Genomic DNA, 21,696 nt, shown 5'->3' on the forward strand with positions numbered 1-21,696 from the left:
AGTCTTTGTTGGAGCAGACGGGAGTGTCTGGCTCAGTAAGACAGGGTGCTGGGGCCCCGAGCTGGCAGGGAAGGCAGGGGTAGAAGTAGTCTTGGCACATCGGGTGGCAGCTCCCAAGAGGGTTTCTGTGATTCAACCTGTCACAGGTTTCTCTGCGGTTGTGGGTCTATTTCCATTCCTCTCTCCGCTCACATATCTGGGCAGAGTTCCTCTGAGCGGCATCCGCTGGCTCCCTTGACACCTTAGAGGAGCATTGGGTGCTGTCCGGTGTTCTCTGCTCGGTATCCCCTTTGGGTTCCCTACTTTTGGCCCTTTAACTCTCACACCCATCCTTTTTGTTTTTTCTGTTGCCCCCCCTAATAATTTGAGTCCTGGGCCCAGTGGATCCTCCCCTTAGGATGGGGGAGGGTCCTTTTGCCATGGGCTGGCTTGCACTCACCCACCTCCCCAGAACCCAATATGAATACCCACTTGCAGCTGTCCAGCCTGATTTTATCGCAATAGAAATAGAGTCAGTTATTTAAAATATGCAACAGAGAGCAAAGTATTTCTCACAAGATGAAGGAAATTCTTCTTCCATATTTGTATAAGGCTCTGCTACAGTTAGGACTATCATATAGAACATTGTCCTCAAATATTTCTTAATAAAATCGTAGTCAGAACCAAGCTAACAATTGAATAGTCAAACACCACTAATATTCAGTCAATCTGAATTTTAAGTAAGAGTCTTTGTCACAATAAGACACCGAAAGCACAACTAAGCCCCCCTCTATGCCTGGTCTACTAAAGCCAGTACAGTGCTTTCAGTGCACAAAGCACATTCCTGCCAACCTGCTGTTGGGCCATTCTGAGCCATATTATTTTCACTGCAGCAGAGGAAACTAAGACTAATCTAAATCCACAGTATTATATTTTCCATTAATCCCTTCAACCCTTATGGACAGGGCAGACAGGAGAATAGAGCTAAGATGAGGTGCGCCATTTCCCCTTTGAAATAAAAAATCCACATCACTGATAGGTCATGTGGCCTAACGCGGTGTGGAGGGGAAAGTAGCTGCATTAAACTCCATGCTTCTCCCCTCCTACTCTCAGAACTGCATGAAATCTGTAGTAAACCCTACTGCAAGTTAATGTTTAAAGCACCATTAACTGCTACTGCACATTCTGGTATCTTTCACAACCTCAGAGAGGTCATATAGAGGGCTGGCAGCCAATGACTAATAGGCAGATGGACTGGGTTAATACACCTGCTGGTGGAAAATTTCTCAGCCCTGCTGCGCAAGATAAGTAAGTTTGGGGTTCCAGATACCTGTGGGATCATTGACCTTCATTTATTGGCCCCATTCCCTGGCTGGTAAATGCTCCCACTGGTCCTGTGGAGAAAAGTGGAATATATAGAGAGTATGTTAGAGCTGCATAGTTTTTCAATGAATTTGTTTCTTCCTGTGTGCTTTTGTGTAGGAGAGGTGCTTTGGGGACCTAGTAATTTCTTTCACGTCCATCAGAATATTTGCTTTCAAGCTCATGCTTTAGAAATTGAAAGACTGTTGCTGCCACATTGCAAAGTGATACACTGTAGTTCTAATACACTCTCCAGGGTTACCTTCGAAGCACATGAAACTAAGGCAATAATGTCCATAGTGTTTCTTAGAAGATGGATTTTGTCTCAAAGGATCAGGGTTTACATTCTTTTCATCTCCTGCTTTCAAAATATTAAAGGATGATATGGACCTTCAGTTTCTGGGAGTGCCAGTGAGCTAGAGTAGTTGGTTCCACTGCTGCCCACAGTCATGTTCCTGGAGCAGATGCCACCATATTGTCTCCACAGCAACCTAGTCATACCCCAAAACAATCCTTCACTGTAAAAAACAAAATTAGGTTGGGGAAGTATCGTGGCTTGGTATAAAATGAGAAAAAAAGTTAATATGATTCAGTTAGCTGAAAGCAATCTTACTGCTGAAGCTTAGCCCTTTATGTCATATGACGTATCTCATGCTGTATGTATGTCTCTTTGCGTAGGACAGATCTATCTGAAGCATCCACTGGAGCAAACAAACAAAGTGAACCAATGTAAATGTACATTATATAATATAGACATATGCCTGTTCCCAAACTGTGCCAGTCATTATGGGCTAAGGGCAACCCTGCACCAGCCCTGTAACACTCTTGGGCAACAGTGTGTGTGAAGATGTACACTGTGCACCACCAAACCAGGATGCTTGATACGGACATAAACTACTAGCCTTGTTTCAGTCACACTGGTCCAAGTTGCTACAGTACAATTCTCCAATGCAGATGCAACCAAGTTCACCAGTATCCTTACAGAGAAATCACGTTTGTCTCATATAAGTTTATACTCTCTTACCAAAAGAACCTCTACAGTTAAGTGTCAGAGCTTAGAGTAAGCCCAAACCTGTGTATTTGTAATGGTTAAGTAAAATCTAATTTATTCATTTGTTTACAAATATAACATCTACACTGCAATTTCACATAACAGGATCATTTGAGTACTACCCTTACGTTTCTTGTTCCTTCTGTTATTGCTGCTGTTGCCCAAAAAAGCAGTTTAATAGTGTAAATTTAATCTACTGACCTTACCTAAGCAATATGAAAATAGGAAATAAATTTAATCAAGTTTATCTCTGTCTCTTTTGTGAACTCAGGATATAAACCAGCATATCCAGAGTCCTGTAAATATTCTCAGCATAGCATACTAAATCGCAGATGTCCCCTAACTTTATTTGCTGCTTTGTTTCAAGTTCTGCAAGTTTCAAATAATGCACCCAAAAGCTTCTCACAGAAAACTTGTTAGCTTTGTGGTCCAGTCTACTCAACAAAAAACAAAACAAAACCCCGTCCTGCAGCTGGACCCCTACAGAGAACCCCCTGCACCTTATAGGAGACTCAATGGCTTCTATAAAGCTCCGCATGGACCCAGCTGGGATTGGCACCTAATGAGCAATTACAAGGTGTCCATTTTATTTCAATGGTACACTTTTCACCTTACTTTCACGTCCTCTTCCAAAGCTCCTGTCTTTTCAATGAAATTCAGTGTATCCTTTGCCACGGGACCAAAACTTTCTAATAAAATAAAATAAAATAAAATAAAATAAAATAAAAGAGTGGGAAGGTGAGTGATTTGACCAAAACAAAGATAAAAACATTGTTTTTAAAAACTCTCACTTTGTTAAAAATGTGATTTGAAAAAAGCCTTTCACTGAAAGCTTTTTCAGAAGAAATAAATTATACTGGACATATATAAATAAAAAAGAAAAGAGCAAAGAAGAACATGAACATATATTACTAGTGTAATTCATCAAAAAGAGTTGACACTTCAATCTAATCCAGCAAATGAAAACACAGAACTTTATAGAGTTATGGGAAGTAAGCAATTTAAACATACTAAGGCACAAGGTCATCTAACAATGAAACCAGGAAGATGTTCCGTTTTATTCACTTTCCCCCACTCCTTTAATCCTTCTGAATCTATCAAATACAGATTAATATCAATCTTTCCAACAGGCAGAGGAGATCTTCAGTTTAGATCATTAATAACAGTGGTCCAAATGTTCCATAACAAGTCCATCTTCCCTTTACAACATAAAATGAAAGGGCACTTTATGTGACTAAGATATCACTGCGGAACAGGGTTTCTCTTTGAATAATATATTTCTTAACTAATTAGTTCATTAATTTAAAATATAAGTCCTGGTAAAACTCACTGAGACAGTTCATCTTGCTTAAAAGAGTGCTGGGGTGGAAAAACCAATTCTCAGAGTACATTCAGAACACTTACTTTCAGAATCATTCCCCAAGTATTCAGGACTAAATGGATGAGGAAGAGGAACACATTCCATTTGCTTTTGAGAGTAAGCCTCCAAGGCCATTTCATAAGCACAAATCAGGTCATGCAGATGCTGCGGTTAAGTTTATGATTCCAATTAGGACTAGACAGCTTCCAATACTCTGGAAAAAAGCACTTCACTGGTCTATATGTAAATACTTCAATAAAACCACTGAACAGTGATCAAGTTTAGTCTTAATATCACAAATTAAAGATGACATCTGAAACCTCACTATCCAGAAGAATGAGCAGAGTTCATGACAAGACAATAATCAGACGTTTAAGCAGTTTATCAGCACCCTGGGGAAAATGTGGTGCAGTATTTATGAAATCTCAATGGAATATAAAACAATAAGTGTGCAATATTAAAATACAGCTGAATGGCCTAGTGGCATTATGGTAGTGCTGTGCACGGGTTTGCAACTCATCTGGTAATGGCCTGATAAATCTTATTATAGGACTAGTAACCACTAATTTGTACAATATCAATGCAATTTAGGACATTAACTGTGTTAGTAACTCCTGTTAACCAATAATATAAACCATATTCCTAAATACTTGGGCACCTTATTGAAAATATACTAATATTTGAGTAGTAGCAATAACATATTTTCTTGCCCCAGTGAGTGGTGGGAAGTTCTGGCCAAGTTTATCTTTGTAGGTCTGTCACAGAGACAACAGTAACTGTCTTGGGGAAAGACACAACTTTCACATGAGGACAGGCTGCTGTAAGTTAGCGCAGCTTGGACTCCATCATGCAACTATAAAAACAGAGGGCCCAAAGATAGCCACTTTTGCCCCTCCTTTGGCTCCACCTTTGATGTTATACCTTCTGGAAACAAAGCACAGAATTAGACGTTATTTTTAAAGCCAATCCTTAATTTAAAATCAGAATCAAATATACCACATTGTGTTTATATTCTTCAGTCTAAAATTTCAGCTAGTCAGATATCATGTAAATAGAGGGTTATGAGATGGACATACTCTGTGTAACAATCACTTTATATCCTGTTCAGTCTGTAAAAGAAACACAGACAGACAGGTAAATAGGATTTATACTGCTTTGAATTGCCAGATCATTGCAAAGCAGCCCAGAACATATTGCTGAATCTGGCTGTTAGTCTGCAGGGATGGGCAAATCAAATACATTTGCCAAACAGCATGAATGTTCATGCTGTCCAGCCAGATAAGTATTGTAAGTGATGAGAGCCATAAAATGCCTATAATAAAATAAACACAGTTGGGGCAATATTCAATTGGTCTATCTAATCGGCTGTTTTCTGTAATGCAGCTGTGCCTACTTAATGGTAACTGGCTGATATGGGAAAGAGGATCATTATGTATTACTTATATCATGCTAATGCCCATAAAGTGGTAGGTGTTGTCCACAATCCCTGCCCTAAAGAAACTGATGTCTAAAAAACAGGCTACAGGCAAAGGTGAGGAAGAAATACCACTATTTTTGTTTGTTTAAATAAATAAATTAACATGAACTGTCTCTAGCTGCTCCTGTATTTAGCCATGAGTGGTTTGCCAGGTTTCTTTTATGCATCAGGATAGAAATGGGTCTTGAGAAGATATCTGAAGGAGAGGGTGGTATCCTGATGGCCCATTTCAGAGAGGACATTCTATAGACAAGGAACAATATAGGAGTTGCTGTGAAGGCAGTTGCAGGAATAGCAGAAAAATGGGTGGTCAAGGGTGGCATCACTGGAGAGTAGAGAGTGTAGGGTGACATGATAAGAGCAGGTAAATGTAGAGAGGAAGAGTAGTGAAAGTCCTTGAAGGTGAGGGAACAAAGCTTGAATTTGATGCTTCATAAGAGGGGAGCTTGTAGAATGTGTCAAAGGCAGCTCCATACACATCCTTCTCCTGGTCAGTGTGGGGAGGATGGAGAAAAGGAAACACACAAACCTCTCCCTGCATCTTCGGCCACCTTTTTCTCCTGGCCCACATGCCTGGGTAGAAGGAGAAACCCATCCACCAACTATGCCTGGGCTGTGGGAGGAGAGTCATTCCTTACTCCTGTGGTTTCAAGAGAGGAAGGAGCCAAGGAACACTGCAGCAGTATACCAGAAAAATCTAACACAAAGCACATATTATTCACAGTTGGATTATATTATCTTTCAACTGGCTAAAATCTTCCCTGACTGAAATTCACACAGAAATACAATACAGAGAATTTTATTGTTGTCACCCAGGTTTGGAAATTGTAGGTCCTGACTGCCTATGATACTGAGAATTCCAGCAACATGTCATATGTGTGATCATTTGTCTCCAGAAATCTATTTGACTTCAATATGCTATGACAGGGTATCACATTGGGTGTTTTCAACACTTTTTACATAACTGCTGGTGATTCCAAGACTTCATGTAGAATTCACTATTTTATAGAACCACAAAGGATTTTAAGTTGTCAAATAGGTAGTAGAAATCAAAATGAAATACCTTAAGACAAAATGTCCGGGACAGACTTTTCTGACTTGAACGTCTTTCCCCTCAGAACAATTTGTCTCCTCATTCACAGTGTAGGCTCCATCAGCTGTGATGTCTGTTGTCTTTTCTAGACTTACATCAAGCAGCCTCAGCTCATCCATCAGGACATTTTATATCCTTTCTCTTTTAATGTCATACCCAACAGATTCCCTATCACATGCAGTCCACAAGTAGATGCTCTGACAAACATTGGTAACTTTGGAATGTTGACAATGTTAAGGCTTTTCATCTTGAAGGAAACTGACTTAATTAGATGTAGTCAGCTTGCCCCTGAAAGCTTTCTTTAGCTCTCTCTCAAAAATATGACAAATTTGCTGTTTTCCTTCCAGTTTTCCATTTCCCTTGCTTTGTCAGGGAAAGTGATGCTGTGAAGAGAAGTGCGACAGAAGCCAAGAAAAAATAACTCAGAACTAGAAGGCCTCAGCTGGAATACTGTCCAGTTTGGGGCATCACACTAACAAAGATGTAAACAAACTGGAAGGAGTCCAGAGCACAGCAACAAAAATAAGAGGTTTAGAAAACATGACCTATGAAGAAAGGTTGAAAGAATTGGGTATGTTTAGTCTAGAGAAAAGAGGGCTGAGAAGAGACTTGATAACAGTCTTCAAATATATAAATAGTTATTATAAAAAGGACAATGATCAATTGCTCTCCAAGTCTGCCAAGGGCAGGATAAGAAGTAAATGGCTTAGTAATTGGCTTAGTTTGCAGCAAGGTTCCCAGAACCCAGGCTGCAGCCCGAGTCCAAATATCTACATCACAATTAAACCTTAGCCTGAACCCCACAAGTCTGAGTCAGCTAGCACGTGCTAGCTGCAGATTTTTAATTGCAGTGTAGACATGCCTTAAGGGTACATTTACCTTAGAGTTGGAAGGTGTAAATTCCAGTTCAAGGAGACATACCTGCACTACTTCTGATTGAAAATAAACACTAAAAATAGAAGGGTAGCCTCAGCACCATTAGGGACTAGCTGCCCCGAGTTTGATCCCATCTGAGACAATAGGTAAGTACTCAGGGCAGCTAACTCCTCCCACCACTTGAACCACCGCAGCTACGCTTCTATTTTTAGCATGGGCATGTCTTCTCGAGCATGTCTTCTTGAAGCTCTACTGTCGATATACCCTAACTACTGATTTGACCCTCAGTATCATGGTATAGGATGTCTTCCGGCATTTTAAAAAATATAAATAATATTTTTCTTTCCAAGAAGAAGCTAGTAGAAGTAGCTTGACTAGTTTACATTTTGTGCATCTGTGTATGTGTGCAAAGGAATATGGAGGAAAAATTAAGTCAAAGAGATGAATTTTGTACATAGTTCTGAACATGGTGAGGTCTGTGGTCGCACTTATCTCTAGTAGGAGTGAGTTCCACAGTCCAGGTGCACATCACATAAAAGCTCTGTCTCTGCTGTTCATAAGGCTGTCTCTGCTGTTCATGAGGAGTCCAGGCACGCAGTCTACCTATGCCAGACTCCACTAAGCAGAATGAGCCACCCCAGATCAACCTGTGGATAGTTAATTGCCTAACTAGCTGGGCAGCTGTTACTTAGGTAAGGTGCACCTGGCACTAATAAAGGCTTATGAGGGCTCAGTCAGGAAGATGGGAGCTGGGTTGGAAACTACTCCCTGTGAGAAAGTGCTCTCAGGCAAGAGACAGAAGCAGCTCCGGAGAATGAACTGGGCATGGGACCTCCTTGGAGAGCTACTAGGGACAGACTCAGCCAAGAGTAATACATTGTTGGGGAAGACTGACATTTGGCCAAATACTCAGCATGGGCTCAAGCTCCTGATAGTGAATTCCATCTAATAGTGCTGTGGGGATAGAGGGGCAAATCATAAGACTGATTATCATAGGGGCAGAGAGTTCCCAGTGGAGAAGCTACCTGAAGCTTTCATTTATGTTTTTGTGTTGTTGTTTTCTGTTAAATAAATGAAACTCTCCAAAGAGAGAGATCTTTAATATTAGAAACTCTGCTTGGACTTGTTTATACCCTGGCTGAGAGTAAACTGAGGCAGCGGATCACCTGCAGTGCCATGCCTGACCACAGGGGGCACACCAGGGTAAACTACCATCGCAGTGAGCCTCCTCAGTTTGTCAACAGCTTCATGGTTCCAGTGGCTGGGACATCTAGGCATTACAGCAATGCAAATAAATAAGTTAGAAACATGGTATTCACCATGAGGGAAAAACTCACTCTTTATCCCAACCCAAATCTGTGGAGCTTCCAAAAACGCTGCTAAACTCATTTATTTTTTGAAGGGATTTGAGAAAAGAGCAGGTTGTTGGATGTCATTTGTTGCCTGGGGAAGATTGCTGTTTTGCGCAGCAGTCTGACAGAAGATGGCTGATATAATGGAGCTTTTCTGGTTTTGTTTGATTCTATTTACATTTTTTTACGAACACCTACAGCTATGGATGGGCTTCACAACACAAATGAAAACAAATACCTATTACTATGCTGATCTGTGCTATGTTAAGAATGAAGCCTTTATTATTTTTTTTTAATTTGTATCCTCAGGGAGGTACCCAGTAGATACAAATATATTTTAACAAAGATCCACATATGGGGCATATCTGTAAGTCAAACATTCACCATATTTGGCAGTAATGTGGGCTTAAAAACCATGCCCACGCTAAAACTGCTCTAGGAGCGTAAGTGGTTAACTTATAGCATTACTACAAAGGACACATTTTACATACTATACCCCCTCTTTCAAAGCAGTATCAGGAATTCCTAGTGACCCATATATCCAGGCCCCCCAAAATTGCACCCATCATCACAGTATCTGGGCATGTGTAACTAGCAAGCCTAAAAGTGGATTATGCAGTCTTCACTTGCGACTCAGAGGGAGGTAGTCCTTTTAAGGAAAATATAAAATATTTGACATGGAGACTGACAAAACTCTGGGTCTGAACACCCCCCAAACTTTTAATTAAGCATCAGTGCTGTGCTCAGCCCTTTACAAGAAAGCAAAGATGACAGTTTCTGTCCCAAAGACCTTTCAGTCTAGGGGTGGAATTTTCAGAAGCAACCAGGTAAATTAATACCATTTAATACAATTGTGCTCTTAACGCACAAGGCTGCTTTTGAAAATCGTACCCTGAGAATGACAACTCAAATAAGGCATAACAACAGCCAGACGGCAAATATGCAGATGACACCCACATAAGGGTCTTACTTTTAAATATTTGCAATTCAAGCCAAATCTTTTCTGTGGATCCCAAAGCCTAGAGATACTGCTGAAAAGATGGGGCTTCCAACTAACAAAATAAGGAGGAAAAAGCAATGTTAGGATTGTGGTGATAACAGATCTCAACCAGATGTTCACTGACTTTCTCTGCCTTTTAAAAGCAGCAAAGCCTGCCTGGGCGAGACACTTTCAATAGTACTACTGCACCTTTGGGACTCTGGATAAGACTGATACTTGCAAATGTTATGTGTAATTGATTTTTGCTAAGAATGATAAATTTAATTGTGTTGCTCTTTTGGTTATATTTAATATTACAACTTTCTGTACACAGGGACTGCTTGGATACTAAGGGGATGGCTATAACACACTCCCAGCCCCAGAGTGGAGATGCATGACAAATTTTCTGTTCTAAGATATACTATGCTGGAATTTAGGGGAACCAATATGACTGGAGTCTTTTCTTCTGAAACTCTTCTAGGTACAAAGGTTGTGAGGTTTGTTCTCACTAGAGGATCTCAAAGTTCCAAAGGGTATTTTTTAAAAGCCTGAGGGTTTGTAAAAAAGTTAGTTAGTTAAGGACGAGAGTGTGCAATTTGCACAGGGCTCTATGTAGTGGGCCCCCCAAAATTGCACCACCCTATGTGGAGCAACAGGACAGATTGTACCTTCTGAAACTCAGTCTATCCTGGGGCTGTTTGATGCACAATCTGCTCCATTTCATAAGGATGGAACAAACTACCTCCAGCATGTCAGCTGAGTTCCATGGGCCAGTGTGGAGGTGAGGAAAGTCATGGTTCCATCTCTTCCCTTCCCCTTTCTGGACAATTTGTTCATGAGGTGTTACCATGTTAGCACAATTACTAATGCCACAGGTTCCCATGGTGTGATGCTTTCTAGGGCAGCAAGAGGTAATTTTTCAGAGATGTAGGTAGATAATACTATTCTTTGTAATTTTGCTACTTGTGCTACAGGTTCTGCAACCTACTGTGAAAAAAGAAGAGAAGTAAATTGAACTCCTTTCTGGTCAGGTAAATAATAAGAGTACCATCACATTGCATGTCCCATTTTCCTTGAAACCCCACCGTGGGAAAATACTTTACCATTGCTTTTTAAGCCAAATAAAACTCATGATTTTTACATTACCACTTTCTGAGAGTCCCAAAAAATCTTCTTGGGGCAGAGCATTTATTATTTTAAATAAATCTCTCATTACCAAAAAAAGCAGGATCACTACACACAATTTCTTTGAAATTCTATATTGCAGGAATTTTTAAATGCATGTTAGCTTATCTGAAAGGAATGGAAGGACCACTTTTTTGTGCAAGGGTATGTAACAGATTAAAAAATTACTTCTAGTCAAGTGTCTATATTTAAATATAAGAAAAAGGTTTCCTGCTCTCGGTTTCAAATTTTTGCTAGATATTCCAAATCCCCTTTTAAAACCAGCTATTGTTCAACAGGAGGTAATTTATCCCTTTTGTAAGGTTATGCAAATAGCCTATCCAGAACTGAAACTTTACATGCAGTCTATATCCCCAAGAATGTTTTGTATGAAGTTGTTTCAAAAAGATTCAAATCTTTATAATTAAGAAGGGGAAATATATTAATAAGGATAATGGAATACTTTTCTAATCTCCCAGTTATGCAAATTAGTCTACAATTTTTTGTCATTTACTTTAGAATCAGCAGAACAATGGAGCGTTTTTCCCCCCCAAGCATGACAATCTCTCATTTGTCTGCTTGATGCAATACAACTGGATATTTCTTTCCACGCACAAAACTTTGTTAATAGTTTGAATACTGTAAACATAGAATCATAAATCGTAGGACTGCAAGAGATCTCAAGAGGTCTAGTCCAGTCCCCTGCACTCATGGCAGGACTAAATATTATTTAGTTAGTTATATATCAGTTAGTTAAACATATATACACATTTGAAAACCAGGACATTCATAATTAATATTTCACAAACAGCCATAACACTGACCTCTGACATCTACCCACCATGTTGTTATGATTAACTTGCTATGTACATAATTTTATGGTGAGTAAGGGGACAGAATTTTGGTTCAGATACAATTTCACAACATTTTACCTGTTTTTTGCTTATCTAAATTCTACCTGACAAAAGGTGGGAATATCCTAATTTCAAATATATTTGAACTATGTTATTAATGAACATACTAAAACAAGTTCTATATCTAGATGAGCTAAAAATTTTCACAAAGACTTAGTGTTATGTATTTTGCTCTTTACACAACCAGCACATTATGAAGAAAGCTCATGGGCACAGTGGGATCCGAACAGCCATATTTACTAATTATAAACAACATACAAAGCCTAACTACATAAATGTACATCTGCTGTGGTAGGGCGGTTTCTGAAACACAGAGAGTGAAGGCCACTACAGGCCTCATAAACTAGTTAAAGGATACTACCCAATTCCTATACACTACTTATCAAAAATCAAAATTAAATTACACCCAATTCCATATTTCTTATCCAAAATTCAGCTTAACTCTGCCTAACAGACCTTAATTATATAAAGATAAACCATGCACACAAATCAGGGTAACTGACTAATTTGTTATATAGGATTGTAGCAGCTGTTCTGGCTTTTTAAAGGTGGCTACAAGATCAATTTTATCCTAGGAACAAAGGAATTCTGGGAGTTGTAGTTCCCAGACGCTGAGGATTATAGGTTGAGTAGTAATACACACTAGGAAAGGGGGTGGAAATATTAAAAAGATTTCTTTTAATTAACAGCAAAAAGCTAGGTAAGAGTCGAGGCTGGCACTGCTTCTTCCTGTTGAGGGAACCTGAAAGAAGCTGGAATAGGGTAGAGGACCCAAGAGCTGTTGGACAGAGAGAGAGGGAGAATAGCAACAAAAGGTTCTGAAGGAAGGGTGCTGGTAGGCTAACGAACCAGAATTGGCAAATTATCAGGTGGACTAACAGCAGAAAGAAAAAGGCCATGGGTAAAGGAGCAGAGAGGGCTGTGGACACGAACTGAGTGTTAGTTCTAAGTTTTGGGGCCCATCGCAATGTTTCTGAGAGAGGATGGGAGGAAGCCTGCTATTATTTCCCTGTATGAATGTGAGGGAATATTGCTCAGGCCCTTGATGGAGTGCTGTGGCAGAATGAGGGAAAAGAACTGCTTCTTGGGCCAATTATTTGCTTTTGACTCATGTTTACCACACAATGGGTAGTTTTTGTTGTTTTCCCTCTTCTCATTTAGGGAGAGAGTTACATGAAACTATGAAATCAGCAGGAGGAGAAACTGGGGCACTCAATTGGAGAGGTAAAACACTGCTACAAGGATGAAGAGTGAAATCAACTAAATATGAACTAAAACAGGATTTTTTTCTTTAATCATTTTCAGTTAGGGTGACCAGATGTCCCATTTTTTGGGACTTTTTCTTATATAGGTGCCTATTACCTCCCCACCCCGTCCCGTTTTTCACACTTGCTATCTGGTAACTCTATTTTCAGTTATAGTAATCTTAGCTGTTACACTTGTAAGTAAAGTCTCAAAATGGTGAACTATGAGGTGGTGTTCCTTTAAGTAACAATATTCTGAAAATCTCTCTAAGGCAATTGATATGTATGTACAATTTTATTAATTAAGTCTGTCTAGGAATTTCCTACAATTTTTAGAAAAAAATAAAAAACTTGGTACAAATATGTGGAATATATAGCTATGTAATGATTCTTTTCTGTGTACTGAATCCTTACTTTTTAGCATTCAGCTGTGGGCACAGCCAGCTGCCATTTTGTGAGGCAAATTGAGGCAGCATGTTGTTCACTATTAATCTAGGCTGAATAAAGATCAAAACTGTACAGGTAAAGGGATCCATGTCCATTAACATTCCCACAAGCTATTCAATGTACCTTCACACCCTTGAATCTTTTCATCAGAATCACTATGGATCTCATATTGTACTTCAAGAGCTTATATACCGCTTTCACTCAAAACAAAAACAGGATTGCACTAACAGTAGTTAAAACGTGTGTGTGTGTATGCGTGTGTTACAATGCCAAGAAATACTTTGCAAATAATGAACATAATTCTAGGAATCAAGGACAATTATGATTGTAATTACAAGCTGCTAATAATTTTTGAATTAACAAACGAGTCTGGTCAGCATAACTCTTCCAAAGAGACACATCCCAGCATACTGAATATAAGTAATCTCCTCTTCCCAAAGTTTGTATTTCTTTTTCTGGGTCCTCAACAAAATAAATCAAACACCATTGTCCTGAGGCAGCACTATATTCTTCTTTCTATGGCTAGTTTCATTAATGATAGCAATAATTAGCACTTTACAAATTAAAAGCAATTTACAGAAACTAGCTAATTAATCCCCACAAAATGCTTGAAAGATAGGTATTATGTCTGTGACATTGCACTTTATATGATTTTATGAAAATATGCTAATGAATATGAGTATGAATATAATGTAACTGGAATATGCTTCATGCAAAAGATCTCTTGTAAGGTATCATTACAAAGCTTATAATCTACTGAGTGTAGTCATCCTATTTGTATAAATGTAGCACTCTTGTATCTGAAACTAGAAATATAAAATATAACTCTGAGGGACTATTGTAATTATGCAAAGGGTGGGCCATTAATGGTGGTATGGAATCTTGATGGCTCCCATTAACCAGGACAATTGACCGTAGATGTCTCTGTTTTACTTGTAAGTCTTCCTGTATACATGTGTGCTGGCAAGTGGGTAATGAAGTCTTACAGTGACATGTGATCATGTCACCTGAACTGGAATCCATCTTTAACCTGGTGCTTTTCCATTGAGAAGGAGGGGTGGAAACCCAGAGAGGGACAAAGGATTCCTGCCTTATGCAAAAGATATATAAGTGGGTGGAACAGAACAAAGAGGGCGGTAATCATGAGAAATCCCCTAGCTACCACCTGAGCTGGAACAAGGGCTGTACCAGGGGAAAGGATTGTGCCCAGACGAGGAAGGCGTCCAGTCTGTGACAGAAGCTCATTGAAACATCTCTGAGGGTGCGATTTTATCTGTATTCAGTTTTCTTACTGTATTAGGTTTAGACTTGCGGGTTTTATTTTATTTTGCTTGGTAATTCACTTTGTTCTGTCTGCTATTACTTGGAACCACTTAAATCCTACTTTCTGTATTTAATAAAATCACTTTTTACTTATTAATTAACCTAGAGTATGTATTAATACTCTGGGGGGACAAACAGCTGTGCATATCTCTCTATCGCTGTTATAAAGGACAAACAATTTATGACTTTACCCTGTATAAGCTTTATACAGGATAAAACAGATTTATTTGGTGTTTGGACCCCACTGGGAGTTGGGCATCTGAGTGTTAAAGACAGGAACAATTCTTAAGTTGCTTTCAGTTAAGGCTGCAGCTTTGGGGCACATGGTTCAGACCCTGGGTCTGTGTTGGAGCAGACTGGCGTGTCTGGCTGAACAAGACAGGGTGCTGGAGTCCAAAGCTGGCAGGGAAAGCAGGGGCAGAAATAGTCTTGGCACATCAGTTGGCAACCCCAACCCATCACAATGTCCATTTTACTGGAGGAAAGAAGATATAAAATTTGCCCAAGGTCACACAGTAGGTCATAGTACAGTTGGAACTAGAACCCAGAAATGTGATTCTGTGCTCTGTTGTTTCAATGTATATCAAGAGTAACACCACTCATGTCAAAAGTGTCAGGTTGCTGGTCTCCTAACCCCCAGTGCTGGATGTTGACGGTGCTGCCTCTTGACAATGTAAGTCAAGCAAAACAGAAGAGAAGCTGTTAATACAGAAACTAACCCAGCTACAAACAGATCTTCCTCCTCTTCTTCCAAAGAGTCATCGTATGTTCCTCTCCACCTTCCTTTTATGAAGACACCAGCCATATATATCTTTGTTGATTGGTTAAAAAGGTCCATCCATTCTGGGCTAACATGTCAAGTCAAAACATTTCCTTTCTTTCTACCCAGAGGAAGTGGAATGTAAGGAACTCCCATCTCCTTTTCACAAGTCCCACTAAGATCCAGCATCTGGAATGGAAATACTTCCTAATCCACACAGATTTAGGAGCAGCAACTGGCTTTTTAGATCTCTGCATGTGGCCAGAGTTCAACCCTATATCATTTAAAGGGCAAAGGAATTTTATCATAGTGAAGAAAATCTGGGCAGAAGGCCTGCAGATGGGCTTCTACTGGGTCCTGAGGGACTTGCACACATATTCCCTCTCTCTGGCCATTGCAAACAACTGTCAAATCTGTTGTGTTCAGATCTTTCTTTTGATTCATTTCTCCCAAGTGATTCTCGAAATTTAAAATCCCTTTCCCCCCATCTGAAATATCTCATTGATGTTTAACAATTATCATTCTATCATCATTACAGAACTGGTGTAATTAATTTTACTCCACTGATACATAAACATCAGAGAAAACAATTTAGAGAATGAAGACTCGACAACAGATGACTGTTCTTATTACCTATGGAAAGATAAATTCCCACACAATATAAAATACTCTTCATGCTAGCATAGGATGTGAGAAAACTTCAATTTAAAATTCCAATGGGTATTAACTAAGAAATGCAAGTGGGGGAACTGAAATTTATGTGAAACAATTAGAGATACTAAATATTTCTGAAGGAAACTCTTAAAGTATATTTCATGAGTGAGGTGTTCATGCTTCCGCATTTGATAGTGTTATGAAAAATTAACTCCAATATAATCCTATCTGCACAGTGCATATGTCATTTTTGTTACAGCAATATAGCTTTTACAATGATCAATCTCCAATTATTAGCCTGAAAAGTATCTCAATAGACAGAAATAGACATGAATGCCTCATTGCTATACAGCCCACATCAGATGCTTTCATCATGTTTTCTTGTCTTTCAAAGGAGGAAATTAAGCCTTTGCTTATAAGATTTAGTGGTCCTTGGAAAAACAAAGCCATTAGAATGAGTGGCACATGATCAGAAAAAGTGTATTCTGAGTGTCTGAGCAGTTAATAAGCTGTTGGACTTTGAGATATTAAAACAATAAATTTAAGATACAAATTCAGGAACAAGAACCTTGCATAGTGTGTAGGCAAGTACTCTAGAAGATCTCATTTATTCCCTTCACCACAATGGGTCTCTGTGTATTATAATTCAAATCAAGATCCATAAAGGAGACAGGGAGAGGACAGTGGGGGAAAGAGGACACTGTTTTAGAGGAGAATTGCAAAAGGGAGTTGAAGTGGAGGGGGAGAAAAAAAGTTAAACTAAATCAATCACATGTTAAATTTCACCATGGTCATTTTTCTTGTCTGACTTCCCCGAACCTGTATTTTGTCTATTTATATTAAGTTATATGGAGTAAGGACTGGTCTTCGTTCTATGTATGAAAGGCACCTAACACCTTCTAAATATCTGAATAAATAATCAAAACAAAAATGTACAGTAGGGAACAGTCAAAAATGTGCTGCTAAAATATTAACAATGGTATCTCCAGAGTCTTCCACTTTCAATAATTAGTATTTATTTGTATTGTGGTAGCATGTAGGAGCCCCAGTCATGGACTAGTATCCCAGGAGTTATACAAAACACAAAACAAAAAGACTATCTCTGCACCCAAGAGCTTACACTCTAAGTATAGGCTGCTGCTTCTTCTTCTCGTGTCCTTGTCGCAAATTTGATGTTTTCCCAGAACTGTGCAACAACTTAAGTATAGGCTAATAAATAACAGTTGGCGACAGACAGAGGAGGACAAGGAAACAATAGACAGTTTTGGTCAACTTGATAGGCAGCAGTCTCAGAAAACAAGCTGCTTAACCACTGTCAATATTTTTGTAGACATCATGGCAAAGGAAAGTTTTAAGGATAGATATGAAGGAGGACAATGAGGTGACTTTGCAGATGTTTTCTGGCATCCCTGGGAAGAGGCTGTCATTAACAGAAGAGCTCTATAATGAAACGGAAAGATGTGTTTGAGTTAATGACAGATACATGGGATAGTTTCCTGTTTCCATGGGAGTTCATCAAGGCAGTGGTCTGCCACCATCACTGTGTAGTATCCGCATTGAGTGGTTGAACGAGAAGCTTGATGAGGAAGCTGTCCCTGACATTGAGCTGAACACCATTCTCTGTTGAGATTTTGAATATGTCAATGGCATTGTCATGTTGGCTCAGTCTGATGAATCACTGCAACTAATGGCTGATCCAGTCAGGCAAGAAGCAGCATGCATCGGTATGGTTTTAATCTGGATAAAACTAATGCGCTGGTTCTTACCATTAAGCAACCTCCAGCTCAGTATTAGCCTGTCCAGATGGGCCATTGCGCAAATGGCAACTATCATATATTTAGGAAGCATCACAGACAGTGCTGGAGGATGCTCGAAAGGTGTGGACACTCGTATAACAGCAGCTGCTGCCATGTTTCAGGCATTCAGCTGCCTCTGTAGGGATGTTGTGACATCAAGCTTCCTACAAAGCTGCAGACATATAGAACAACGGACCAGCAATGAAATATGGATGCTGCGAATAGTAGCAGATTGACATTTTTTATTCTTGTCTTTGTCAGCAGCTCTATATTAAGTAGCAAAATAAGATCAGAAACAAGGCTATTCATAGTTGAACCCACCAACTGTCTCCATCAGCAGTGGTTCAGTTTCAGCTTTCTTGGTACAGACATGTTGCTAGGCTGTAAGACTAACAACTTACAAAGAATGTGTACCAAGAAATGCTGCTACATGGATGGTGATCACATGCTCACCAACAGCATCAGTGACACAATAAGATTGCCAGTGATTAGGGTGACCAGATGTCCCGATTTTATAGGGACAGTCCTGATTTTGGGGTCTTTTTCTTATAGATGCTCCTATTACCCCCTACCCCCTGTCCCGATTTTTCACATTTGCTGTCTGGTCGCCCTACCAGTGATGGACATAAACTAAATATGTAGCCAGACCATCTTAAGGACCTTGCTAGAAACCGATCTGGGTGAAGTTTGATCTGCAAGGGGGATTTACCCCATTTGGATTTTCTATTATGCTGATGATGCTATTCCCCTCCTCCCACTCCATCAAGCCCAATAATAAGGGGGATCTTGACAAAAGGTAGAAAGTATATTTTACCTCTGTATTTGGCACTGGTCTGACCACTGCTGGAATATGATATCCAGTTCTGGTATCCACACATCAAGAAGAATGTTGATAAATTGGAGAGGTCCAGGAAAGAGCCACAAGAATGATTAAAGGAGTAGAAAACACGCCTTATATTGATTTCAGAGTAACAGCCGTGTTAGTCTGTATCCGCAAAAAGAAGAACAGGAGTACTTGTGGCACCTTAGAGACTAACAAATTTATTAGAGCATAAGCTTTCGTGGACTACAGCCCACTTCTTCGGATGCATATAGAATGGAACATATATTGAGGAGATATATATACACACATACAGAGAGCATAAACAGGTGGGAGTTGTCTTACCAACTCTGAGAGGCCAATTAATTAAGAGAAAACCACAACCACACATCACTGAACAAAACCACTAACCCAGGAACCTATCCTTGTAACAAACCCCGATGCCAACTCTGTCCACATATCTATTCAAGTGACATCATCATAGGACCTAATCACATCAGCCATACCATCAGGGGCTCGTTCACCTGCACATCTACCAATGTGATATATGCCATCATGTGCCAGCAATGCCCCTCTGCCATGTACATTGGCCAAACCGGACAGTCTCTACGCAAAAGAATTAATGGACACAAATCTGACATCAGGAATCAAAATACTCAAAAACCAGTGGGAGAACACTTTAACCTGTCTGGTCATTCAGTGACAGACCTGCGGGTGGCTATATTACAACAGAAAAACTTCAAAAACAGACTCCAAAGAGAGACTACTGAGCTAGAATTGATATGCAAACTAGACACAATCAACTCCGGTTTGAATAAGGACTGGGAATGGCTGAGCCATTACAAACATTGACTCTATCTCCCCTTGTAAGTATTCTCACACTTATTATCAAACTGTCTGTACTGGGCTAGCTTGATTATCACTTCAAAAGTTTTTTTTTCTCTTAATTAATTGGCCTCTCAGAGTTGGTAAGACAACTCCCACCTGTTTATGCTCTCTGTATGTGTGTATATATATCTCCTCAATATATGTTCCATTCTATATGCATCCGAAGAAGTGGGCTGTAGTCCACGAAAGCTTATGCTCTAATAAATTTGTTAGTCTCTAAGGTGCCACAAGTACTCCTGTTCTTCTTTTTGCTTATATTGATTGACTCTAGGAACTCAATCACTTTTGTTTAACAAAGAGCAGGTTAAAGGGTGACTTGATTACAAGCTATCAGTACCTATGCAGGGAACAAATATTTAATAATGGGCTCTTCAGTCTAGCAGAAAAAGGTATAACACGATCCAATGGCTAGATCATGAAGCTAGACAAATTCAGACTGTAAATAAGGTGTAAACTTTTAACAATGAGGGTAATTAGCCATTGGAACAATTTACCAAGAGTCATGGCAGATTCTCCATCACAAGCGATTTTTAAATCAAGATTAGATGTTTTTCTAAAAGATATGGTCTAGAACAGTGGTTTTCAAACTTTTTTTCTGGGGACCCAGTTGAAGAAAATTGTTGATGCCCGCGACCCAATGGAGCTGGGGATGAGGGGTTTGAGATGTGGGAGGGGCTCAGGGCTCGGGCAGAGGGTTGGGGTGTGGGGGTGAGGACTGCAGGGTGGGGCCAGGAATGAGGGGTTCAGGAAGTCGGAGGGGGCTCTAGGCTGGGGTGGTGGGTTGGGGTGCAGGAGGGGGTCAGGACTCTGGGCTGGGGGTGCAGGCTGGAGTGGGGCCGGGGATGAGGGGTTTGGGGTGCTGGAAGGGATTCTGGGTTGAGGGGGGCTTAGGGCTGCGGCAGGTGATTGGGGCATGGGGTTGGGGCATGGATTTACCTCCAGTGACTCCCGGTCAGCGACGCAGCCAGGGTGCAGAGGCAGGCTTCCCACCTGTTCTGGCACCACGGACTGTGCTGCACCCCGGAAGCGGCCAGCAGCAGGTCTGGCTCCTAGGCAAAAGTGCGCAAGCGGCTCCACGCGGCTCTCGTCCACAGCTCCCATTGGCTAGTTCCCAACCAATGGGAGTGCGGAGCTGGTGCTCGGGGTGGAGGCAGCATGCGGAGCCCCGTGGCCCCCCTGCCTAGAAGCCAGACCCACTGCTGGCCGCTTCTGGGGGCACAGCACAGTGTCAGAACAGCTAGGCACTAGCCTGCCTTAGCTGGGCAGCACCGCTGACGGGACTTTTAACATCCCGGTCAGCGGTGCTGACTGGAGCTGCTAGGGTCCCTGGGTGCTGAGCCAGGTGACCCAATGCCTTACATGCCGCAACCCAGTACTGGATCGTGACCCAAACTTTGAAAAACACTGCTCTAGAAATTCTTTTGAGGAAGTTATATGGCGTCTGTTATGCAGGAGGTCAGAGTAGATGGTCACAATTGTCCCTTGTGGCTTTGGAATCTACAACTCTATGAAAATAATCCTTCCATTGACATAATGATGTAGAGGCTTAAAGAATTGTCATGAGTGTATGAGGTTGCTGCGCCTTTAAGACATGGGACATTCTGCGTGGCATAGGTGAAAGGACTTATGAGCTGAAAGTGGTTGCAGACAGAGTTGGTTGGAAACAGAACCCAAGAATAAAATGTGGCTGGATGGAACTTGTAAACTGTCTTAGAGTGGTAACTTACTATTTATATTACCATAGCATCTAGGAGTCTAATCATGGACCAACACCCCATTGGGTTCGGTGCTGTACAAACACAGAACAAAAGACTGTCACTACCCCACAAAGAGTTTATAACCTAAGTGTAAAACAAGAGACAACAAATGGATGGGAGGGGACAAGGAAACAATGAGACAATATAACTTGATTTTTTCCTGATATTTTCTCCTTTGTGTTCCCATTAATTAAATCCATTAATCCATTAATTAATCCATTAATTAAAGAGGTATGATTGGCTTATTTAGTCTTTTGTCATAACATACCCTTTCAACCACCATGATTCCCCCCGCCCAGAACCACATGGAGGCTTCTCAATGTGACAGCTGTTCTTCACAGCGGCAGTAATGGTGAAGGCAAGTGAGTGGTCTGTGACCTTTGCTAGCAGACTTCAGCTG

This window comes from Malaclemys terrapin, chromosome 1 (genome assembly GCF_027887155.1).
Source record: "Malaclemys terrapin pileata isolate rMalTer1 chromosome 1, rMalTer1.hap1, whole genome shotgun sequence".
NCBI classification, from domain to species: domain Eukaryota; kingdom Metazoa; phylum Chordata; order Testudines; family Emydidae; genus Malaclemys; species Malaclemys terrapin.